Source organism: Motacilla alba, chromosome 13 (genome assembly GCF_015832195.1).
Source record: "Motacilla alba alba isolate MOTALB_02 chromosome 13, Motacilla_alba_V1.0_pri, whole genome shotgun sequence".
In the NCBI taxonomy this organism is placed as follows: domain Eukaryota; kingdom Metazoa; phylum Chordata; class Aves; order Passeriformes; family Motacillidae; genus Motacilla; species Motacilla alba.
In genome coordinates, this window is record NC_052028.1 from 13,899,161 (window position 1) to 13,919,816 (window position 20,656).

Below are 20,656 nucleotides of genomic sequence, written 5' to 3' on the forward strand. Positions count from 1 at the left end.
TGCCTAATCCTCATGGCATTTCCAGCCCAAAGACTTCTGGGAATCTGGTGGAGCCCAAACCACATGACATTTCTAGTGAGTTTTGCTGACCAAGGACTTTGGGATCAGCGCTGAACTTTGGACGATTAGTCAAAATGAAATGCTTTGGGCTTAGCTATTAACAGTGTCTGTCTGGAGCTCTGTACCGTGAGTGGAGCACCAATCATCTCCATGAAATCCCAGGAAGTCTGACTAATGCCCTTGTCTGTAGCAGACTCAACCCAGACCATCAGACCTGGGGCCGAGATGTTTATTTTGTGCTTTACCCATTTTTAGGGTCAGTGGGGTTGGTGAAAGAAGCTACCAATCTAAATGTTACCCTGAAACAGTGCTGCTACAGAAATACCTGCTGTCATCTGCTCTTCACCCTGGGATTTAGCAACTCCTGCCTCCTCTTTTCTTACTCCACACTTTCAACATTGCTACTTCCTCCTTTCTTTCCTCATTCCCAGCCCTGCGGAGTGAAGGCTGTGGCTTCATTTTGTCTTCTTCCAGATTTGAAATTGCAGCTCCTGCCTCCAGTTCCAGGGCCACCACTGAGGCTGGGCATGGTCTGGGCTGTTGCTATCCAGAGCTGCTCCACTGTTCCTGTGTTAGGCTTTCCAGCATCATGGGCTCTCTCACACAGCACAGAACTCCTACTCCGACCTGCAGGAGCTGGCTCATGCCTGGCAGGACTTGGGCTCCGTGGTGGGCAAAAGCAGCTGCAGCACGGGAGCCTGACTGTCCTTGGAAATGCTGTAGCCAACAGCTGCATTTTAGGGAATGCCTATGGCTCAGGTGATGTGCAGTAACTTTCCTCTGGACATCCTGGAGTGCACTGTGCTTGTCTGGGCACCTGCCACAGATCCACAGAAGGGATCTTGGTGGGAGTTGCCAGGGTGAGTTGGATTCAGGCTCTCAGCCTTCAGCAGGCTCCAGAGTACTTGGCACGGGGGCAAGGCTCTCACAACAGCTGTGCCCCTTTGCTAATGGCTTGACAAATATGAGCATTTTTGCATTTGTCACAAAATCCCCAGGCCTGTCGCTTTCAAGTTTCTCAAGGCTTTAATTCCATGCCAGTATATTGGGCTGGGGGGAGTGAGGGAGAAGCAATGCTCCACAGATGTCCAAGGCTGGAATATCCTGGGAAGCATTAATCCTCTGAAGACAAATATTCCGTGAAGAGAGAGATTTTGAATATGCGCTGCGTTTCTACAAACACTTTAAGCTGGCATAAGCCAGCTCTGCAGCAACTTCTTTCAGAGGGCAGACCACTATTCCTGTTCCTCTGCCTTCTCCTTCCTGGCCCAGTACTGCTCCTTTCCCCATGCTGGCACCAGCACACACATGATTGTGAAGTGAACCAGGCCAGGGAACTCTGCCAGCTAAAAACTAAACAATTTCCTTTTCCCCAGGTTAGTTTTGACCTGGATGAGTTCCCTGATGTGGTTCACTGCGGGGCCACAAGAACACTTGTGCTGGCACAAGGTAGGGAGCAGCAGAGGGAATGAGGAGGAATGTGGGCTGCGGGTGTGGGGAAGGAAGGGCCATTTCCTTCAGCAGCAGTGCTGGTTTATGCTGGCTTAGAGACTTGCTGTATCTGTGGTGTTAATTGCTGAAAATTATGTGCTTCAAACTGTGTGTCACAGCTGAGAGATTTTCAGGGAAAAAAGCCTCTCTCTCTTTTAAAATGGGACCTGATTTCTTAGGTTCTTCTTAGTTAAAGTTTGGTGGGTTGTAGTCAAAACCGATATCATGATGTTATTGTGCCAAATAATTGTCAGTCTACCTTGGCACGATAAAAAGGGAGATGAGAGCATGGGGCAGGGAAAAACTGCTTCTAAAATTATACAGCAGATTAGGAGCAGAGGCACAGTGACCTGACATGTCTCCTTGCAGCCTGGTTCCCACCAGTGACTTCCCTGTCTCTCTGTATGGCAAGGAGAAAACCAAGTCAGTTGGCTGCCACACGGTACTCAGTTCCCATGTGCATTGAAGGTGCACATTTATTATGTGTTTATTTAAATATCAAGGAGAATAAATCACCTGAGTGGCAGCTTGGTGAATGATTTGTTGGAAGTTGTCTCATTTATCCTAATAAAATGTGAACGAATTCATTTATCCCAGTGAAGCTTTCTCTGGATGTACAGTGGTGTAGCTGAAAGCAGGATTGCCTCCATGACTCTGTAGCAGCATTGGTGAGTATTCCAAATATTGTGTTCTACTGGGTTCATCTGAGGCATCCATTAAATTTTGGGGCACAAATCTGCCTTTCATTTATAGCTGTAACCAACAAGGAGATACCAAAATCTGACCCATTAATGGAATAATGGAAATCAGCAGAAACTCTCTGTATTTGCTCCCCTGCAGTTCCACTGGGTGAGGCACTCATTTCAGCCCCGCTGGGCAGTGCTGAGGTCACTGTGGCTGCTCTGGCTCTACAAGGGGTTTTCTAACAGGGAGATGTGAGATGTTCATTATGCTCCTCATGTCTGTAGTTCACACTGAATCAGCCCATCAGATGGATTTTGAAGGTGAGGTTCTTGTGCATAAGAAATTCTCCTTTTTAAGAAAAAGCCCCTTAATTTTGGTTCTTTTCTTCCCCTTTTCTTTGGTTCCTTAGAATGTTATTGTTTTCAACTGAGAGGATAATTTAAAGTGAATCTTGTCCATATTCCAATACCTTTTGCCACCTGAGGAGAGATGTACATGAATTGATTTGCATATTTATTGAATAGATGCTCCTAGGATGGCCACACTGCGATGTCGTGTCTCATTTACAGCTTGTTCCTGCTGACTCTCCAGCTTGTTAAAGGAGAGACACTGTAAAAAGAAAACAAGTGTTATATGGGGACTACAAACATAAAAGTGACTGAAGTATGGAGGGAAAGGGATAGATTGGCAGCCTGAAAATGTAATAAACCATTAAAGCTTTATAGGGAGGCCTGCTGAGCTTGTTGTTTAATTACTTCTAGTGATGAAGAATATCAATAATTATCATTTTCAAGCCTCTATGACCTTTACATTTGTAAAAGCTTCAGAGGTTGGCTTTAGTAAAACCTGCTGAGGCTACTTTTAAGGAGCTCAGATGAGGCTTGCAATGCTACTTCTTATGAAAAGAATGGATTTTATACATCTATGCTCAGCCTATTGGATGCCCACAGCCTATAGCAAACATGTCCAGCCCGAGCCAGTCAAAGCAATGGGATGGTCTGGTCACACATTTATGACAGAGCCTGAGATGAGTGGTAGAAATAGCAATTTAAAGAGTGGCTTTGTTGGAGTGCCTTTGGCATCTCTCATTTCACAGGTATATCACTAATGAGAATTGAAGTGGCCCCAGATGTTGGCAGTGGTAGAATTTCTGTGATAAGACAAGGTTAAAGGATCAGTAAACTCTCAGTTTCTAGAGGTTTTCTGTGATAAGTTTGAGTAATTTCACAACCCAACATTTTGATAGCTCTTTTAACTCAATGGAGATGATAAAAAAATTAAGATTATGAAAATAAGAGAGAAATTAGGGTCATTGTAAAATGCCACGTGGTAACTTATCTGAAAGATCTCATAATTCCAGATTAATTTCCTATGCCCTGTAATAATATTGTCCTTATACTAGTCTTTGGCACTCAGATGCATAAAATTTTAGCATAAGTTATTAGAAACTATAAATAAGATCTCAGTCTGATTGAAATCCTTCAGAGAAATGGAAAATAATAATCTGGAGGAAAAAAAATCACATCGTAATTACAATATCAAATAAGATTAATTAGCAACAACAGTGACACTTTTGTTTTAGTTTCAGACAAAATGTGTATATTTAATGAAAATATGATAGGTGGTTTTTATACAAAGCTATAATTCCTTATTTATGCTGGTACAGGTGAGAGTAGAATCTGATCCCGAGTTCTGAAAGGCTTTCTGCATATTATATCACCTCACAAAAGTATTATTGTGAAAAAATCTAGCATTTGAAAACTTTCACTGCAAGGAGTTTGAAAAGATTCTTTTTGTTTCTTTTACACCTCCACAAATATTCTTCAATTTTTTTAAACCAGAATGCTTATGAAGACATTATTCTTATTTTGGTTCCACAACACCCAGAGAATAAGTATTGTTGCAGAGACAGGAAGAGATACTTTTTGATTTACTAAAAAATGCTTAAAAATATTTTTAAAGGGCATGAGATGTTTTGTGTTAAATATTGCCAATGCTGAAAGATGCTGAAGGTTTCATTTGAACAGCTTGGTGCAAGGTTCCCTCTTTCAACAAGTCTATGTCTCAAACTCTGTTGTGTAATAAAACCAGATGCCAACTATTTTGAAAAATAAACTGCCTAAGTTGGATTCCTGTTAAGCAATCAGCTTTAATCCTCTGGAGAAAGGGTGAGCAGCTTTGTTCCTCTTTGTTGAAGGCTGGGTTAACCTCCTTCATTTCTTGGGCTGTAATAACTTGGTTTTATAGAGAAAGCCTTCCATGTGCTTAAAGCTCTGCTTGGACACAGGGCACTTCCCAGCTCCCAGGACAGCTGGTTTGTGTGTTTGGATACCTCTTCAACCACCCAACTCTGGCCTTTGTGAGATTCTCAATACCACAGAAGAGCACTCGGAGAGCAGTTCCACAGTTACCCTGAGCTGACCTAAATCAGCACAATGCCCACACCACTGGTCTTGCCCTCCTATCTCTGTTTGGAGACAGGTCTTTTGGAAAAGTAAGGATCATTTGGAGCACGGTTTCACAACAGCCTAAGCTAGTCTGAGCTGGGACTGGCACAGCTTCTGGCTGTGCATTCCCTCCACGCTCACGGTTGGATCAGAGTTCACAAGTTAATGACTTTTTTCTTTTTGTATTGTTAATTTTTTTGCCACCTTCGCGACCTGAACTGGGTCATGCAGGAGGGAATCCAAAGAGTGCCTTTTCCTGTGCCAAGAACAAAATGAAATGTGCACAGGAGTTCAGTATCTACTAGGATAGACCTTGACAAAGAGGTTCTGAGACTGTCAGCAAGAGAAGCATGTCTGATACACTCGGGCTAGGACTTTCCTGGTTTGGTTTTCCAGTATATTTGCAAACACACTCGTATTTGGTTTTTTTGTTGTTTAAACACCTCTCTCTTTTTGTCTGGGACAGGTCTGCTCCCTGCTCTGGCAGCTGACAATGCATTTCCTTCTGCAGGGAGTCCTCACAGACTCCCCAGGGTTGGCAGAACACAGAGAAGAGGGTTGCTAGAGGCACTTTCACACCTACTAATGGAAGAGTCATCAAAACTGGTCTCTAAGGGAAATGATTTCTCCTTGAAAGTGAAAAGAGTTAAATCATGGTGGGTGCTTCCTGACACGAAATTCAGCCCGTGAGAGGAGACTGCTGGAGGGGAGGGAGTTGTCCCTCTTTAGGACTATACACACCCTTCTGAACATTCTCTCTGCTTGCTTCTTGTCTTACAAGAATATGCAAAAGATGACAAGTATCTTTTGCAAGACCTGCAGCTATTTACTACAGGATTTGTAGAGAAAAACAGTACAGCCTCCCTGTTTCCCCTCCAAACCCAGGACTGAGATTATTGCAGCAAAAGAATTAAGGCTCTTGCTGGAAAAGAAAAACTCACTCGTTTGCATGGGAGTTACAGGCAGGACTTGGGTGATGGGCTAATACCCATCAACACATTTTTGATGTCACTGTGCTGTTCCCCTCTACTTGAGCTGACAGCTGATGGCAGGGCTTGGCTGCATCTCCCCTGCATTGAGAGGAGTTTGGATGTCAGATGGAGGGAGATGGAGCAAGCTTGAGCAGCCAGCCGTGAGCAGAGCGAAGCAGTGAGGAATGACTCTCTGCTCGGGGGTGTGAGGTGCCACTGCGAGCCTGACCTTTTGAATACAAAGCATTTGTCAGAAATCCGGAGAAAAACGAGCCGAACCAGTCAGGGTGGCTCTGCCTTTCTTTCAAGGGAAGCTCATGTATTTAAGCAGACACACCTACCCCCAGGCATGACCCAGACATTGTATGCAGGGATCTCTGATGATACTGGGGGCCCTCGTTAACTCCAGCTAGCAGGAGAAATAAACTTCACAACCTTGTGTGGGCTCTTTGCTCATTCCAGATGGGAGTCCAGTAACTCCCATTCTAGCCAGGGCAAGTTGTAAAAGGTAACAAGATGTTAAAGGCACCATGACCTGGGTGCAGGCAGCTCTGCTAAGAGATGTGTGTATCCTAAATATCCCGTCCTGCACCTTGGAGTTTCAGTGCTCAGTGTCTACCACACAGACAGCCTCTCTCAGAGTCTGTCTCCCAACATCTCTGTGAGTCCCTGAGCCACCACTCTCCAATGCAGATCTCCCAAAATCTCATGCCTGGAGCTCTGGACTCCCATGACTGAATCCCCCATGATGTTCTCCGTGTGCACCACGGCCTCTCAGCCATGGAGGTTCTCAGCCTCACACCTTGGTGGTCATGGCAGGAGAATGAGGATGTGAATGGCAGCTCGGGGTCAGGAGAGAGCAGTGAAGTTTATGCACCCTGGAATCCCTCTCAGAGGCACTTTCATGCACCACAGCTGAGAGTTCTGTCCATCCAGATCTGGAGAGCTGAGACACGCCATCCTAAGTATGAGAGGTCACACATGATGAACCGTCCTTACACTCCACCATTCCAAGTATGCTTTTCCCAGGAGCATTTCTTCCCTCCTTTATTAGATCTGCTTTAAGCTGCTGCAGAGCTGCACCCCCAGTAACCTCCCAGGGACTCTTGGAAACATCCACAGGTTGCGCACCATGGAATAACACATCAGCACATTCCAGAGTCACTTTCAACTCCGCTCTCCTCCCTAAGCCATTCGCGCACGCAAATCTCCTCTGTGGATTAGGGAAGGCAGAACTCCAGCTGGGAAGGACCCCCTCCTGTTCCCTGCTCCTTTCTGCAGCAGCAGACAGAACAATTGGCCTCCGAGCGAAGCTCGAGTCCCGCAGCGCTGCCTGAGCCGTGCGGGGCAAACATCCAGCGGGGTGAGGAACCGGCGGATCGGGGAGCGAGCCCTGGTGTCGCTCCGTGCTCGGCCCTGACATCTAGTGGAACAATTCCTCTAAAGCACCTCAAGCCGAGCGGGAAGGATCAGGGTTCGCTTCCCTGCGAAGCTCGATGGAACAGCCGTTCGTCTGTGTGATCGTTTCTCTTATTGCACGTGACGGTGCCAAAGGATTTGTTGCGGGAGAAAGGAGGAGGTCGCTGCATGAACAAGGAGAACGCACTTTGGGTAGTAATTTTTACCTTTTCCTCCAAATCTGAAGTTCTTTTTGCTGTCAGGTGGAAGGTCTTTTTGCTGCAGCAGTGACAATCATCAGTTTCACAGTTACTTCTTGATTAACACCATTAAATGAAAACCAACTGTGACACAATCCCCAGAGACCATAGGGTAAAACTGTCAGAGAGCTCATAATAAACCCTGTGAAAGATGCAAAATTGCTATGGGCTAAATTTTCCACCTGGCTTCTCAGAACACAGCTGTGCCACTTGTAAGTACCACTGTTTGCACACACGACCCCTTGCTCTGTTTTCACAGGTGAGAAAGGAGCTCTCAGTGCACGGAAACATTTTGTCTGTATAAACCAGATTTTTCAACTGCTCAGCTGGAAGTGATGCACACAATTGTCTTTCATAAGGAAATGCATAAAAACCTCACTGCAGCCAAGAGGCCAAATGTGGTTTTTTTTTTTTGCTCTTGGAAAGTTGTGGAGTGGTTGTGATGCACTTTGTGTAGGAGCTGGAAGCATTGCAGTGACAGTGACAGCAAAGATGGCCAGCTGCTGCTGAGGTACAACAGGAATCTTTATTTGTAAGATTTATAGACTCTGCATTTGTGGTGCTTGATCACCAGCACAGACAAATTGAGTTTCCCATAGCCAGACAGCCCTGTAAGGGTCTGGGTCTTAAGTTCATGCCTTCCCACATGCAGGTCAGATCTTTACAAAGGCCAAACCTCATTCTTTTACATTATTCAAAGAGGGGCATAGAGAAAGGGGCAGGAATGCCTTAAATGGCCCCAGGAATTTCCACCCCAAGGTTGGAGTACTCCTCAGAGATGTGCTTCAGGGTGCCTGGCCAAGTGACTGACTAACCCTGGGGAAAGTTACTGCCCATCAGCTGACTCTGCTTGTGGGGCACACCTTATTTCATCTCTAATGCCAACAGAGTTGGTTACTGGGCTGTGCTGATTGTTGGCAACTTATTAAACTGCTTTCAGTTGCATGTCTGGACCTTAAAAGTCTGATCTGAGACAGGTGAAGTAGAATCAGAGCCAAAGCTTTTGTACTCTTTCCATCTGCTACTTGATTCTTCATCAAATTCAGGGCAGAGGCAGTGTCAGAGAGCTCCTGCAGAACAGAGGCATCTCTGCTGTTAATGTGCTGGGCAGTGCCTCTGTCTCAGGGCCAGGGCTTCTCCTGGTGGGTTTATTTAGAATTTGCACAGTTTGATCACTGCACAAGTCTTAAACAAGGAATTAATTGAGATTTTAATAAATGGTCACTGCATGCTAATTGAGTACCCACTTGATTATTTAAAGATATTATGTGAAGTTTGTGTAATTGGTTACATTGGTATTAAATTAGCATATAAAATCTCCTGCAACTCTCATATGATTTAATGAGGCTGTTATCGTGCGTGAATAAAACGGTGATTGATGAGTGAAAACCTCTTTTCCGAGCACCGAGATTGTTTAATAAAGTCAGAAATATTTCTGACATGTACTGAGTTACTCATGTTATGCAGGTCACTTTTTGACAACAGAGTGACCCATGTGTATAATGAGGACTTTGAGATTGAAATGGATTTCTAACTAACCCAGCATGTGACTGGATTTGGACCTGCAGTCTCACAGCAGCCCATGAAACAAAGAGAGGTCACTACTCTGTCCTGGCTGAACTCTCTTTTTAATTGTCAAACACTGAAATGAACTGAGCTGTATTTCAGGGTTCAAAAGAATAGAAAATATAAAAGACAAGCAGTAATCTGGAAAAGGAGGTTTTGAAGCTTCTTCTCACATTACTGTAATCCTGATGCCACTTCCATCTGACAGCTCAGAGCTGCCTCATGTGTGGTCTGTCTTGGGTGTGCTGAAACCCCAGCATCAGCCCAGGGACAGCCCAGCCAAACCCCCTTTCCTCTGGCTGTGACTTCCATCTCCTACTGTCCTGGCAACAGAAAGGTGCAGCATCTTAAGAGAATCTTTGATGGCCATTACAGGAATTGTGGTGTGTTGCACTGATTTGGGGCCAGAGTATGTGGATAAAATGGCACCTGTAGATGCATTTGAGCAAAGCCACTCCAGCAGTGTGGGGGAGAGGGACATTACCCTGCAATGAACTGTTTTGGGGTTCACTGGCAGTTGGTGTAAGAAAGAACAGCCACATTGGCAGGAGCTGAGGGCTGTTTGCAGGGAGTGTGGAGTCGCTCCTGCTCCCGAGTTCCTGAGCTGATGGCAGGGTACTCAGCCGCATAAGGTGAAAATATGGATGCTAGGATTTGATGTAACTGAGCCCTGCTCTGCCTGTGTGGAAAGCAGATGTTCTCAAGTTTCCAGGTGTTGAGAAATGCTGTGTCAAGCTCATGGAGAAGCTTGCCAGGTAGTTTAAAGATTGTTAGTTTTCTCATCTCCTGGGCACACTCCCAAGCCAGTGTTCGATGCCTGAAACAAGGTAGACAAACATCTGTCAAGACTGATGCCGGCAGAGCTGCTCCTGCCTTGGGGCATCCAGACAGTCTAGGTGATCTTTAGAGACCCTTTCCAGCCCTTATCTGAGACTAATTTCTTGAAGAAATAGGACCTGTACGAACTTTCTACTTCTCAATCCTCCCTCTCTCCAACAGTTTTGGAGCCAATTGGCCATTTTTAAATATGTTTAAATTGGCCAATTTTAAATATTTAAATTCTTTAAATAAGAATGAAGAATAGATATCTATGGTTGGGTGGCTGTGCATATCCATGATTCCTGGGAATCATACTACCTGTGCTCACAGTAGGAAGGAAGCAGAAGATGTGCCCAGGTTGGTATTTTGTGTTGCCACATTTCCATTCTGTGCTCTGGGCTCTGCAGTAGGATGAGTGTGCAGGATTCTGATGTTTGTGTGTGAACAGTCTGCCCAGGCCTAAAGATACAGGGACAAATTTTGAAAACAAGGTTCATTGCATTCCCTCTAGAGGTCTGATTCCTTATCTTTTTCCCTCCTGCTCGCTGGCTTGATTTTGCATGCTTATCTGTTACATCCTCTTCCTGCCCAATAAAAAGCCATTTTTGGAGGCGGATGTGCACATGTGCCTGAGTGCTGACCTCTACAAAGCTTTCTAAATATCCCAAGCTGCAAGCATACATTTAACTGACTGATGTCTGAGTCAGTATTCTTATTTACTCACACTTATGGCAGAACCTATAACCTAGCAGACCTAATGAGAGGAGTACTGGGATGGCTGGTTTGCTTCTGACTGTGGGGGGTGTGTGGGGTGCAGCCAGATCATACTTCTTTCTGCCACAGAGCCTCCAGGCAGATTCTTGTCTGAGACTTGTGCTCAAACATGTAAGGTCAAATCACAAGCTGTGCTTTTGATTATGCCAGAGTTCATTCCAAGGAGGAGCAAACTCAATTGTTGATTCTTCATCAAAAAATCTCCCTCGGTTTGCCACCACAGCTCTCCAGTCGGCATCAGAGAAGAGATCCCAAAGTGTCTCAGCCCAGAGAACCATGAGGAATATCAGGCACCAGTGCCTACAGAAAGGGTGATGGCCCGGAGCACTGTGAGAGAGGACCACATTTCCCTGGGTGCACATGCAGAGCCTGCAGACAGGGCAGTAACGTGTCCCTGAGGGCAGAGAACACCCATTTCCCTCTCTGCTGGGGCACTGTGTATGGTGGCATCTGAAAGGCAACCTGGAAACCACTGCCTGACAGGCAAAGCTGAGGGGGAAGCTAAAATGAGCAGTAAGAGCAAGGTGTGACTCACTGAGACTCACTGAAAACACACTCCAGGCTGGGGCTGGTTCTTGCTGCAAAGAGAAAACAGAGATGGTGAGAAATAAGGTAGAAACCACAAAGTGATGCAGTATCTTGCTTAGGGTCACACAACAGGATGGTGGCAGAAGTTGAACTGAGCTTTCTTGGTGCCTGGTTTAGTGCTAGTTCAGCTCAGCTGCCTGGCTTCCATCATGTTGTGACTGCAGAGCCCACAGTCACTTTGGCCTGTTATTATTTGTATGTCTGCTGCAGCAGGTTTCTGGATTTCACCCATGCTGGTCTATCCTCCTGGGAAGTGAAATGGAAATGCTGCAGCCTCTAACGATCTCATTCCCCTGCCAATGCACTGGAATCACAAGCGTTTGCCTTCGCTAAATATAGCAGAGAGGGACCTGTGGTTGATCAGTATTTCTCCCATTAGTGCTGTAGGTGGAACTGCACTTAATAGGAATTACACTAAATGGATATAGGAGACATGGGGATAATTGACCAAACTTGTCTTAAATGTGTTTGTGGAGAGAAAGAAGCCGCAAAATGACAGGCATTTTCCCCATTAGCCTCTCTAGAGAAGTTGCAGGCACTGTAGGCCAGATTCTCAGCTAGAGGGATTTGCCACTGCCTTTTTGTCTTCCCTGGAATCAGGCTGATTTACCCCAGATGCAAACAGTTTATTGGAGTCGCCTGGAATATTAAATGTCTTAGGCTTGTGGAAAAGTGAGGAAAAGACATAACTACTACAACCACAGGTTTATTGTCATGAGTTTGAGCTTTTAAAATAGGAATAACTGAGCCTGTTGAATAGTAGAATTAAGGCAAATATGCCCACTGGTGTAAATGAGCATGCAGCTGTATGGCCAGAAATAGGATTCCACACATTATGCCAGGAAGTAATTTAACACTGAATGTATTATTTCCTTAATATACAATGCATACAAGCTGACAGGCTCATTTACCAGAAGGCATATTTTAGTACCAGTACACCTGAAACTGCAGAATAGATATGTCTTTTGCCTTTCCTCTCCACAAACACAAAGCTGTTTATTTAAATGAAAGGGGACTTAATGCACCATTTATAGATGTGCGTTTTGTTCTGGTATTTGCATTCAACATTGATTCCCTTTTATTTTAAAGGAGGCTGTGGAAGGATTTGTAAATTATTCCCAGCCACTCTACAGTCTAAAAACCAGAGGTTGTGGGGTTTTTTTCACAATCACCTCTGGGGATTGTGCTACATGGTAACCTCCATGTAATGGTTCTGGTCTTTGACCCCACCTCCAGTGATGTCTTCTGCCAACATCTCTTTATACCAGTGCATTCATCTTCTGGTGACACGTGGATTTCTCAGACCTCAGGAAGATCTTCCTTTGAGGGGACGTTATGCTGCAATGCACTGGCATGCTTCATGGCTCTAATTCAGGAAAAAAATCTTGAAGTCAAGTGTGCCACTAAGATTGAAGGAAGAAGCTTTATTTTAAAAAAAAAATTCTAGCCAGCATAGTGACAAGCAAAAAAAATAACATCCTGGGATGCTTTTTTTTCCCCCGGTGTCATGCCAGTCTAATGATTCTAGGACCTGAGTCATGATTTTGGAATGCTCCATTGACTCCACTGGAAATTAAGCACTTCAGGTTGAAGTGCTTGTATAAGTCTTGTCTTGAGTAAGATTAGATTTATATTTGTGTTTAAGTGCTTTGCTGAACAAGGGCACAATTAAGTTAAATATGATTATTTTGTTTCCAGAGACAATCCCCTTTCATGAGTCTGCAGGAAACAGCTCCCGCAAATGTATTCATCCTTAGGAATGAACACAAATGCCTTTACCATGACTCAAATTAAAATGGAGCAGTTTATTTTAAAGAGAGGCTGGATTTTCATCTTTTCTAATGAAAAAAAAAAGAAACCTGATTAAACTCTTTACACTTATAAGTGCCCTACTTTCAAATCAGACCTGACACTAAGTAGGTTAGTGGGAGGGGAGATTTAACAAATTTCCTTTAACAGAACTTGATGTGATCCTCTGACCTGAATTTTCAGGCTTAATCTGCTTTAAAGAACATGCTTGAACCTAAAACAACAGCAAAACTCACAAAAGAGCTAAGCTGTTAATTTAAAACAACAACAACAGCACCACAGCAATAACAACCCCCCAGCAAACACAGAGCCTCAGCCTAGGACCGTGCACAGTCAGGCTGTGATGATTTTACTCGTGCACGTGTGTGCATGAGTGTGCTTGTGGGCTCTCATGTGCTTCTTTTCCTTGCCCCTTTTTTTTTTTTTTAAAGGAAGAAAAGTGGCTATTGAAAGTGTTAAAGAAGCAAACCTGGGACTAAGCCCAATGCTACTGAAAGGGGCTTTTGATGATACATCCCCTGAAAAACTACAGTCCTCCCATAAGTCATCAGATATGGTATTGCAAAGGCATTTAAATGTGAGGTCCTGTCAAGTTATGCGAAAGCCCCGTGATATATGGCCCAGAGGAGTTTATCTTGCTCTGGGAAAAAAAGACCTTGGAACTGACACTTTATATTCCGAAGCCAATAAAAACATCTTAAAATAACGCCCCCTCCCTTCCTCAAAGAGCAACTGACAGTGAGAGAGAGAGCAGGGGTGGGAGAGCAGTGATCAGCCGTGATTCGGTTTCTGGGTCTGAGAACTTTGTTGTGGGCAGTGCAACTCTGATGATTTATAATTAACTCCAACATGAAGAAGAAAATGCCAGGCTTTCATAACAGCGCTACAAAAATAACCACATTCTCAGTGTTTGCAAAATTGGAAACAAATGTCCCAAGGAAAACAAGAGCTCTTTACAGTCCTCTCCATGCTTTGGAGCAAGGAAAATGCTGGAATTCAATCAGGACCACAGATGATGAGCCAATATCATTTGTCATGGGAAATTCATCTGGGTAAAACAGGATTGCTCCATTACCCTTCCATCACTCTAACAAATAACTGGATTGAAATCTCTTAAATTAAAAGCAGTTGAGACCTTTTCTTCTGTTTGGCAGAGAAATATTGTCATCCTCTGTACCCCAAGGACCTGAAAGTGAAAAGTGATAGACTAAAATATATACATTTCTTGCATTCAGCTGGTGACACAAGATTCCCGAAATCTGGCTCATCACATGAGTGATCTTAGATAGTTGCAGTTGCTTAAAGACAACTGATGGTTTTGGGGTTTGGACCCAGCACTTTCTGGTTTATGGGATTTTAAGTAGGGCATGTTATTTCAATTTAGCAAGATATTACTTTTAAAGACAGGAGTACTCCCAGTACAGCCAGTGGGGCTACCAGGCAGAGATGTAAAGTATCTTGCTGACTCAGGACCCGAATTAGACAAGTAGCAGTGGCATAAAGGCCCCCAGAGGATCACAGTGAAAATCCTGAACTGGGTCATGAGGAAATAGTAAAGATGAAAAGTTTCTCTAAGGAGGATTCATAAGGGAAGCCCCGAACAGATCATTGCTGGCTTCCATTATGTTAGTAGTACTCTTGTGCTAATGGATCTTCTTTCTTAAAAATTAATCTCCAGGGTCCTGGGATTTTAGAAACCTCTCTATTTCTGCATCTTTATCTATCTCTATCTCTATCTTTAAAAAACTTGTAATTCTTAGAGTTCAAGGTTAAAGAAAAGCTGATATAATCACAACCCCTACTTTCCCAAATACCAGTGCCTGTCCGTATGCACAGAGGAGCAGATACATTCAGAAAGGAACACAGAGCAAAATGTTCTTTTTGAATTCTTTTGTGAGTCCTTATTTTGTGGATCCTGAGGTGAGATGTGTCAGGGACATGCTCAGCACTCCAGAGCTGAATCCTCCGGTGGCTCCCCCATTTTTATTGATATATTTCATGCTAAGGACGATACAGAAAGTAGTCATGCCAAGCAATGATGACAGCCCCTGACCAGGAGCATTTACAGTATAAAAAACACAAATCAATAAAAGTCACTGCTACTACACAACAGAGCAAATGCAACACTAACCTGACAAAGGAAGACAAAAGCAAATGTGTAATGAAAACATCCTCTCAATGTGTTTTTTATACTCCAGCGACTCTATAGCCAGCATTTATAACTACAGCCACCTATATAGCTGTCACTCCATTCCTGATAAGATGTATCCCTGTTTAAGACGACAGTTTCTTTGGAGCTACTTGAAAGGAAAGCACTGTCATTCTCAGGCATTATTATTTTGGTCCAGACTTAACATTTTTCTTTTTTTTTTTTTTCTTTTCCTCCTCTGCTCCAGCTGAACTCCTGTCAAATGCACCCATTGGAAACAATAAGATAAACCACCTCTGTCATTTACTTCCAATGCAGGAAGTGTTAACTGTGCTCTCTGTTCATTAGCACTCCCGGCTTCCCGAGCAGCCATCCGCAGAGCTGCTGCAGGATTCACAGCTACGAGCCTCTGGAACCTAATTCTGATTCATGAGCTGGAATCTCTCTGGCACAGCCCTTGTGGAGCTCAAAATCTAGCTGGTTTTTACCTGGCCTTACATGTGCCGAGCCAGCATTTGGCCATATGCAGAAGATTTTGCAGAAGCCACCTAAAATCTTTTGCTGAAGAGGTTTTGCAGAGTGGGAGCTTGGCAAGGTGGTTTTATGTGCTGTAATTTGGAGGTTGCTGTCAGACTTCTGCAAAACCTGACTAGTATTCTGTTTTGCTGGCTAGTACAAATCTTGTTGTGCTGAATGTAATCAAACATCTCTCAAATTAACAGTTACCAGAGGCACTGGGTACTTTTTGATTTTGTAAAAGAAGAACTTAACTTTTAAGTCTGTCTTACTCTGAAAGATATTTCTGTGTGGCAAATGCACTAGAAGTAGTCCACTGGAAAATATCCATTTAACAAAACTCAAATATTTTCACAAGTGTAACAGCTTCATCAGTATTTACATGGGAAGATATTTCTTACATAAGACTGAAATGCTTCATTTGATAAGAAAGGACCTTTAATTCCAAAAGGGTCAAAATGTTTCATTTCAATTTCAAGATGATTTCTTATAATGTATGAATTAAATTAAAAGGAAATACAGTGTGAACACATTTTGACCTTTCTGACAGAAAACATGGTTATGCAGCATAAATGAGGACTGTTTCAACAGAAAGTTTGAAGTTTTTAGTTTTCTTCAAAATTCAGAATGAAACATCCTTCAAAAATATTGATTTTCCTTTTCACATTTTTATGTTTAGAAAGAATTTAAATTTTCTTCAAGAACTGCAAGTGTTTATTATACTTGCATCTACATGGTCAAGATGTTACTACTTCAGTTTTTCCTAGAGATTAGGACCACGATTGTCTTTAAAATAATAATAATAACAATATTGCATTTACTGGCATGTAGCCATATCTGGGAATTCTTGAGAAAGCTCTATTTTAATAACTGGATTGGTGGTAGTGAAAATCCTCATAAACACTGGCTAAGAGCCAGGTGAGGAAAATATTATATTAATTTAATGGATAGACAACCTGCTGTACAAAATGGTCACTTCAGTGTCTGTGCCAGTATCACAAGTCCTGAGCAGGTGAAATTGGAGTAGATACTTGGCCATGCAGCAGCTGACTGTGGACTCTGTCTGGCCAGCCAGCCTTTCTTCTGCACGTCCCCAGAACTCAGACATCAGCACTTGGAAAATTCTTGTATCTTCCCCAAATTTTTCTCGAGTACATTGTTGTGCAACACACTGGCAGCTTCCAGTGCTTCTGTAACTACACATCTAGGGGAGAGTTTTTGTCTGGGAGGAATTTGCTAGGTTGAAGGAAAAATAAAGGAGGCTGTATTCCCTCTTCCTTTAGGATCCCACAGCGCATGGCATTTTTTCTGGCAGTGGGATGGAGGATTGTCCATATAGCTGCAAAATCCTTTCATGCACATAACTTCCATTCCTGCTCCCCCAGGAGTCACTGATTTACCTCTGTGTTCTCTGAACTGGTTAAAGCAGCACCTTCCAGCTGCTCCTCTCTCTGCTGAGCTACCAGTCCTAAAATCCTGTTCCTAATGAAGAAATGCTCTTCCTGGCACTTGTGGGATTTAACCAGCCCTAAGCCCTGGACAATTCTGTGTTTTAACCAAGCTAATGTGAAGTGTGCTACAAACACATGTCACCTCCTGTATGTATCTTCTGATTTTTTTACCTGTTTTTCCTAGATGAGAATTGTCCCATTTTTTATTCCCCTATGCAGAATTAATTCTTCTATTTTAGACCTTAGAGATGCTTGTATTAAAGCAACAAGGGAGGAGCTTGGCTGTAAAAGACTATCCCAAAAATGCCAAGTAAAACTGGCCTTTGTTTTGTGCCATTTCCGGACTCTGCAACATTTTAATAACAAATCCTGAAGCCATATGACAGTAATATGGAGCATCTTTTTATGATAAACATAAGTAATGAGCCTTGTCAAAGAGACAGGGGAATGAGTAACACATAGTGATCTCCATTCAAAGAAAAAGAAAGAACAACTGTTGGGGAAAAAAAAAAACCATGACATTTTCCCAAATCTCTGCATATCGGTGGCCATAAAGCAATAAAATTCCAGGACACTGTGAGCTTAGGCACACAGAGAAGTAAATGGGAAAAAATGTTTGGGAAGACAATGCAACATTGTCTCATAATTTACAAACCCCTAATGATTTCCAAAGCTGGTATGCGAGATTTACCCTCCTTTTTTGGCATTCAAATTGACGCAGGGGCTTTTTCCTGCCAACTGGAACATTCTTTAGGTGTTTTTTTTCCTTTGCATGAAGTTCGTTGTGATCCCATGCTTGCTATTATTCATAAATTAATTTCTGGCATCGCAATAAATTCTAGGAAAACCAATAAACCACAAACGTACAGCTAATTCTTTGTCATTTTTCTTTCTTTCTCTCTTTTTTTTCTGTGGGAAAGAAAAAAAAAAAGAAGCAGTAAATGTTTGCCGAGGTGCTGGATCCACAGCAGGAATTTATGTTTCCAATTGTTCTTCCTAACTTGTCAAAGAAGTTTTATTGCAGTCGACAATCTTTATTGGGTCTGTTGGGCAGAGCCAGCTTCAGAACGTATCTTAGAGTGAGCCTGTGTAATACATGGAAACACATTTCCAGTGCCTGCTGAAACTGGGGCAGATCCCAAAACTCTGACTTGCTTTCTGCTCAGTCTTTACTGTGAGATCAACAGGGTGGGTTTTTTGTGTGGAAAAACTCACCTCTGAAAAAAGTCATGGGGTCCTTAACTATTGCATGAGGTAAATGTTCCCAGCTGCATTTAACTGGAATTTCAGGTCAGCAGGAATTTTCATTCCAGAAGTAGAAGGGCTTGGTTGCTCACCAAGGTGTGCATTTGTGCTTGCACATTGCCCACGTGTGCACCAAGTGCTTTGGGGCAGGAAGTATTGCTTCTCACAGCAGCTGTACCAAGCAGGCTGACACGGGCCAGGCAACAGGAAAAAAACCATCATTAACAACCAGGGGAGAGCCTGTCACTTGCAGCTCATTCCCCAAGACAAAGGAAAATGTGTGTCTAGTCCATTAGGCAACTGAGATGTGAAAATAGCTCCATTTTTCTTGGTGTGATAATACAGATTTAGAGCCTCATTTCCATTAAAATTACTGGGTTGAAATGTCCACACCAGATCCTTATTATGATTAATCTATATACAGGCAGGTATGTACATATAGTAGCTCTAACTCATCTCTCTGTCTCTTTTGGCTGAGCTGGGTTCAGATTCCATTTCCTTTGGGAAACAGCAGGCAGAGATTGTAAAGTCCTTCCCTGATTGAAGACTTCATTCCAGAACTTAATGGAATTTAGGTGCCAACTGCCCACTGAAGTATTAGGAGTACCTAAGTGCACTGAGGAGCTGGGCATCCCAGCTGCAGCTCCAGGAAAGCTTCAAGAACTTCAGCTGCTTAAAGAGTGCTACATCACTGGAGATGGTAGGAGTTTTCTTGGCCATCTGGAAGCTGAGCTTCAGCACCTGCAAGTTTTTCTCTTTAAGGCTTTCATGCTACAGCTGGGGAAAGCTTGCATGAGCTGCCATGTCCTGCCCTTGAAAGCATGGAGGTTCCTTCAGGCTTGAGGGGCACTGTTGGCAAAAAGAACAGATTTACAAACAGAAGGGATGAATGAACTCTCAGTATCCTTCTAAATGAGGAAAAGCCCTGCCTGAAGTTTTCTTACGTGAGCTGACCAGCTTCAGTTCAAGTACTACAGCAATTAGGAAAATCTTGCTTTTTGCCAACAGGGGATGATTAACAGAAAGATGTTTGTTTTTTCTTGTAACCAGTCTTCTTTCTGAGTGAGTCCTGTCAAAACTCAACCAGGCCTGCAAAAGCACTTGGAATTCCCAGCATGCCAGGTGGTAATGCTAAGAGGCAAAACTCCTACAAAGTGTTTTTCTTGGAGTTCCTCACCTTTCTCACTAGAGTCAAGTGCACACAGGCAGGATCCCTTTCAGCTGCTGGTAAAGAATAGTAAATAATAAGCAGTACATGGACATGTATGCCACCCACAGCCCTGTGAGGTGACATGGGAAAGATGCTGCTGGAGGAACTGCTACCCAGTTCCTTCCAGCCCTGTGTGGTGTGTGGGCATGCCTGGGCTCTGCTCTGATCTGATTAGTGCTGTGGTAGCTGCCATCTTCAGTCCCAGATCTTTGGATTCAGTGATGTGCCAGAGCTGTGGTCACTTCATTTCAGACATCACCCATCAACTGAGCTCCAGTACTATCCCTGTGTGCACTCCTGGCTTGCTCCAGAAGCAAAGGAGCCCAGTTTAGTGTCAATACCTTTGCCTCAGGTCAAGTGGGGTCAAATTACGCCACATGTGATGCTGTCTGGAGCTCTGTGTGCTGGACTCAGAGTTCAGCAGAACACAGTAATTTGTGGTATGAATATATATCTGAGCCTCTTGTCTGTTTTGGTTTTTGGGAGATGACTGTGAAAGCTTTTGGAAGGAGATGCCACATGCCAATGGCTCTTGGGTAGTGTGGAAGAAATGGATGTGAATGTGATATCAGGAAGATCAAGGAAAAAACCTCAGTTGTGGATGAGAAGACTGGGCAGATCACGTATCTCCTCATCACGACCACATGGATATACGTGCCCAGCTCTGGAAGAGAATCCTTCCTCTCCCCTTCTTCCTCTGCTCCATTTCTTGTGCTCCTCAGCCTAAAGAGAACAAAACGTGATGGTATCTGGTTCACTGCAGGACTGTGAGCAGTGGACAGTCAGCTGTGGGTTGGCAAGAAATGATTAATTTTTACAGAACACTGCACTGCTCTTTTATAAAACATATTAGTGTTGTTATAAATCAATGAACATGGTTTATAATAGCAATGATGCCCTTGAAATCTGTTAATACTGCAGTCAGTGGTGGTTTGCCAGAGCATTTAGTGCCCTTGGTTTCACCTTGGGCTATTAACTAACAAATCGGTTATTAGCCAGTGGTAATGACCAATTTTCTAGGGATGATTGCTTAAATATTGCCCACCTTGAAAAGAGAATTATTGCTCAACTGAAAACGGAACCCTTATTTTCAACTCGACAGAGCTAATGATCTTATCTGATTTCTTTATCTTCCTCCACCTACTCGAAGGTGGTCCAGGACTGTATTACCAGAGAATGGCTTTGCCTTCTGCCTTTTGTGACTTGAGTCCAGGAAAA

General features: G+C 43.4%; 1 long non-coding RNA gene across 2 annotated transcripts in view; it reads left to right on the top strand.

Moving 5' to 3' along the window:
* The first annotated feature begins 936 nt into the window (after window positions 1-936).
* The window catches only part of LOC119706590, a 47,056-nt gene continuing 27,336 nt past the window's right edge, over window positions 937-20,656 (top strand). The window contains exons 1-4 of one of the 2 annotated variants that reach the window (XR_005258575.1): window positions 937-1,509; window positions 2,149-2,219; window positions 5,149-10,053; window positions 15,264-19,385. This is a non-coding gene — a long non-coding RNA (uncharacterized LOC119706590). Of the gene's footprint in view, window positions 1,510-2,148; window positions 2,220-5,148; window positions 10,054-15,263; window positions 19,386-20,656 lie in introns of those variants that run through there. The other variant, XR_005258576.1, reaches the window with a different exon arrangement.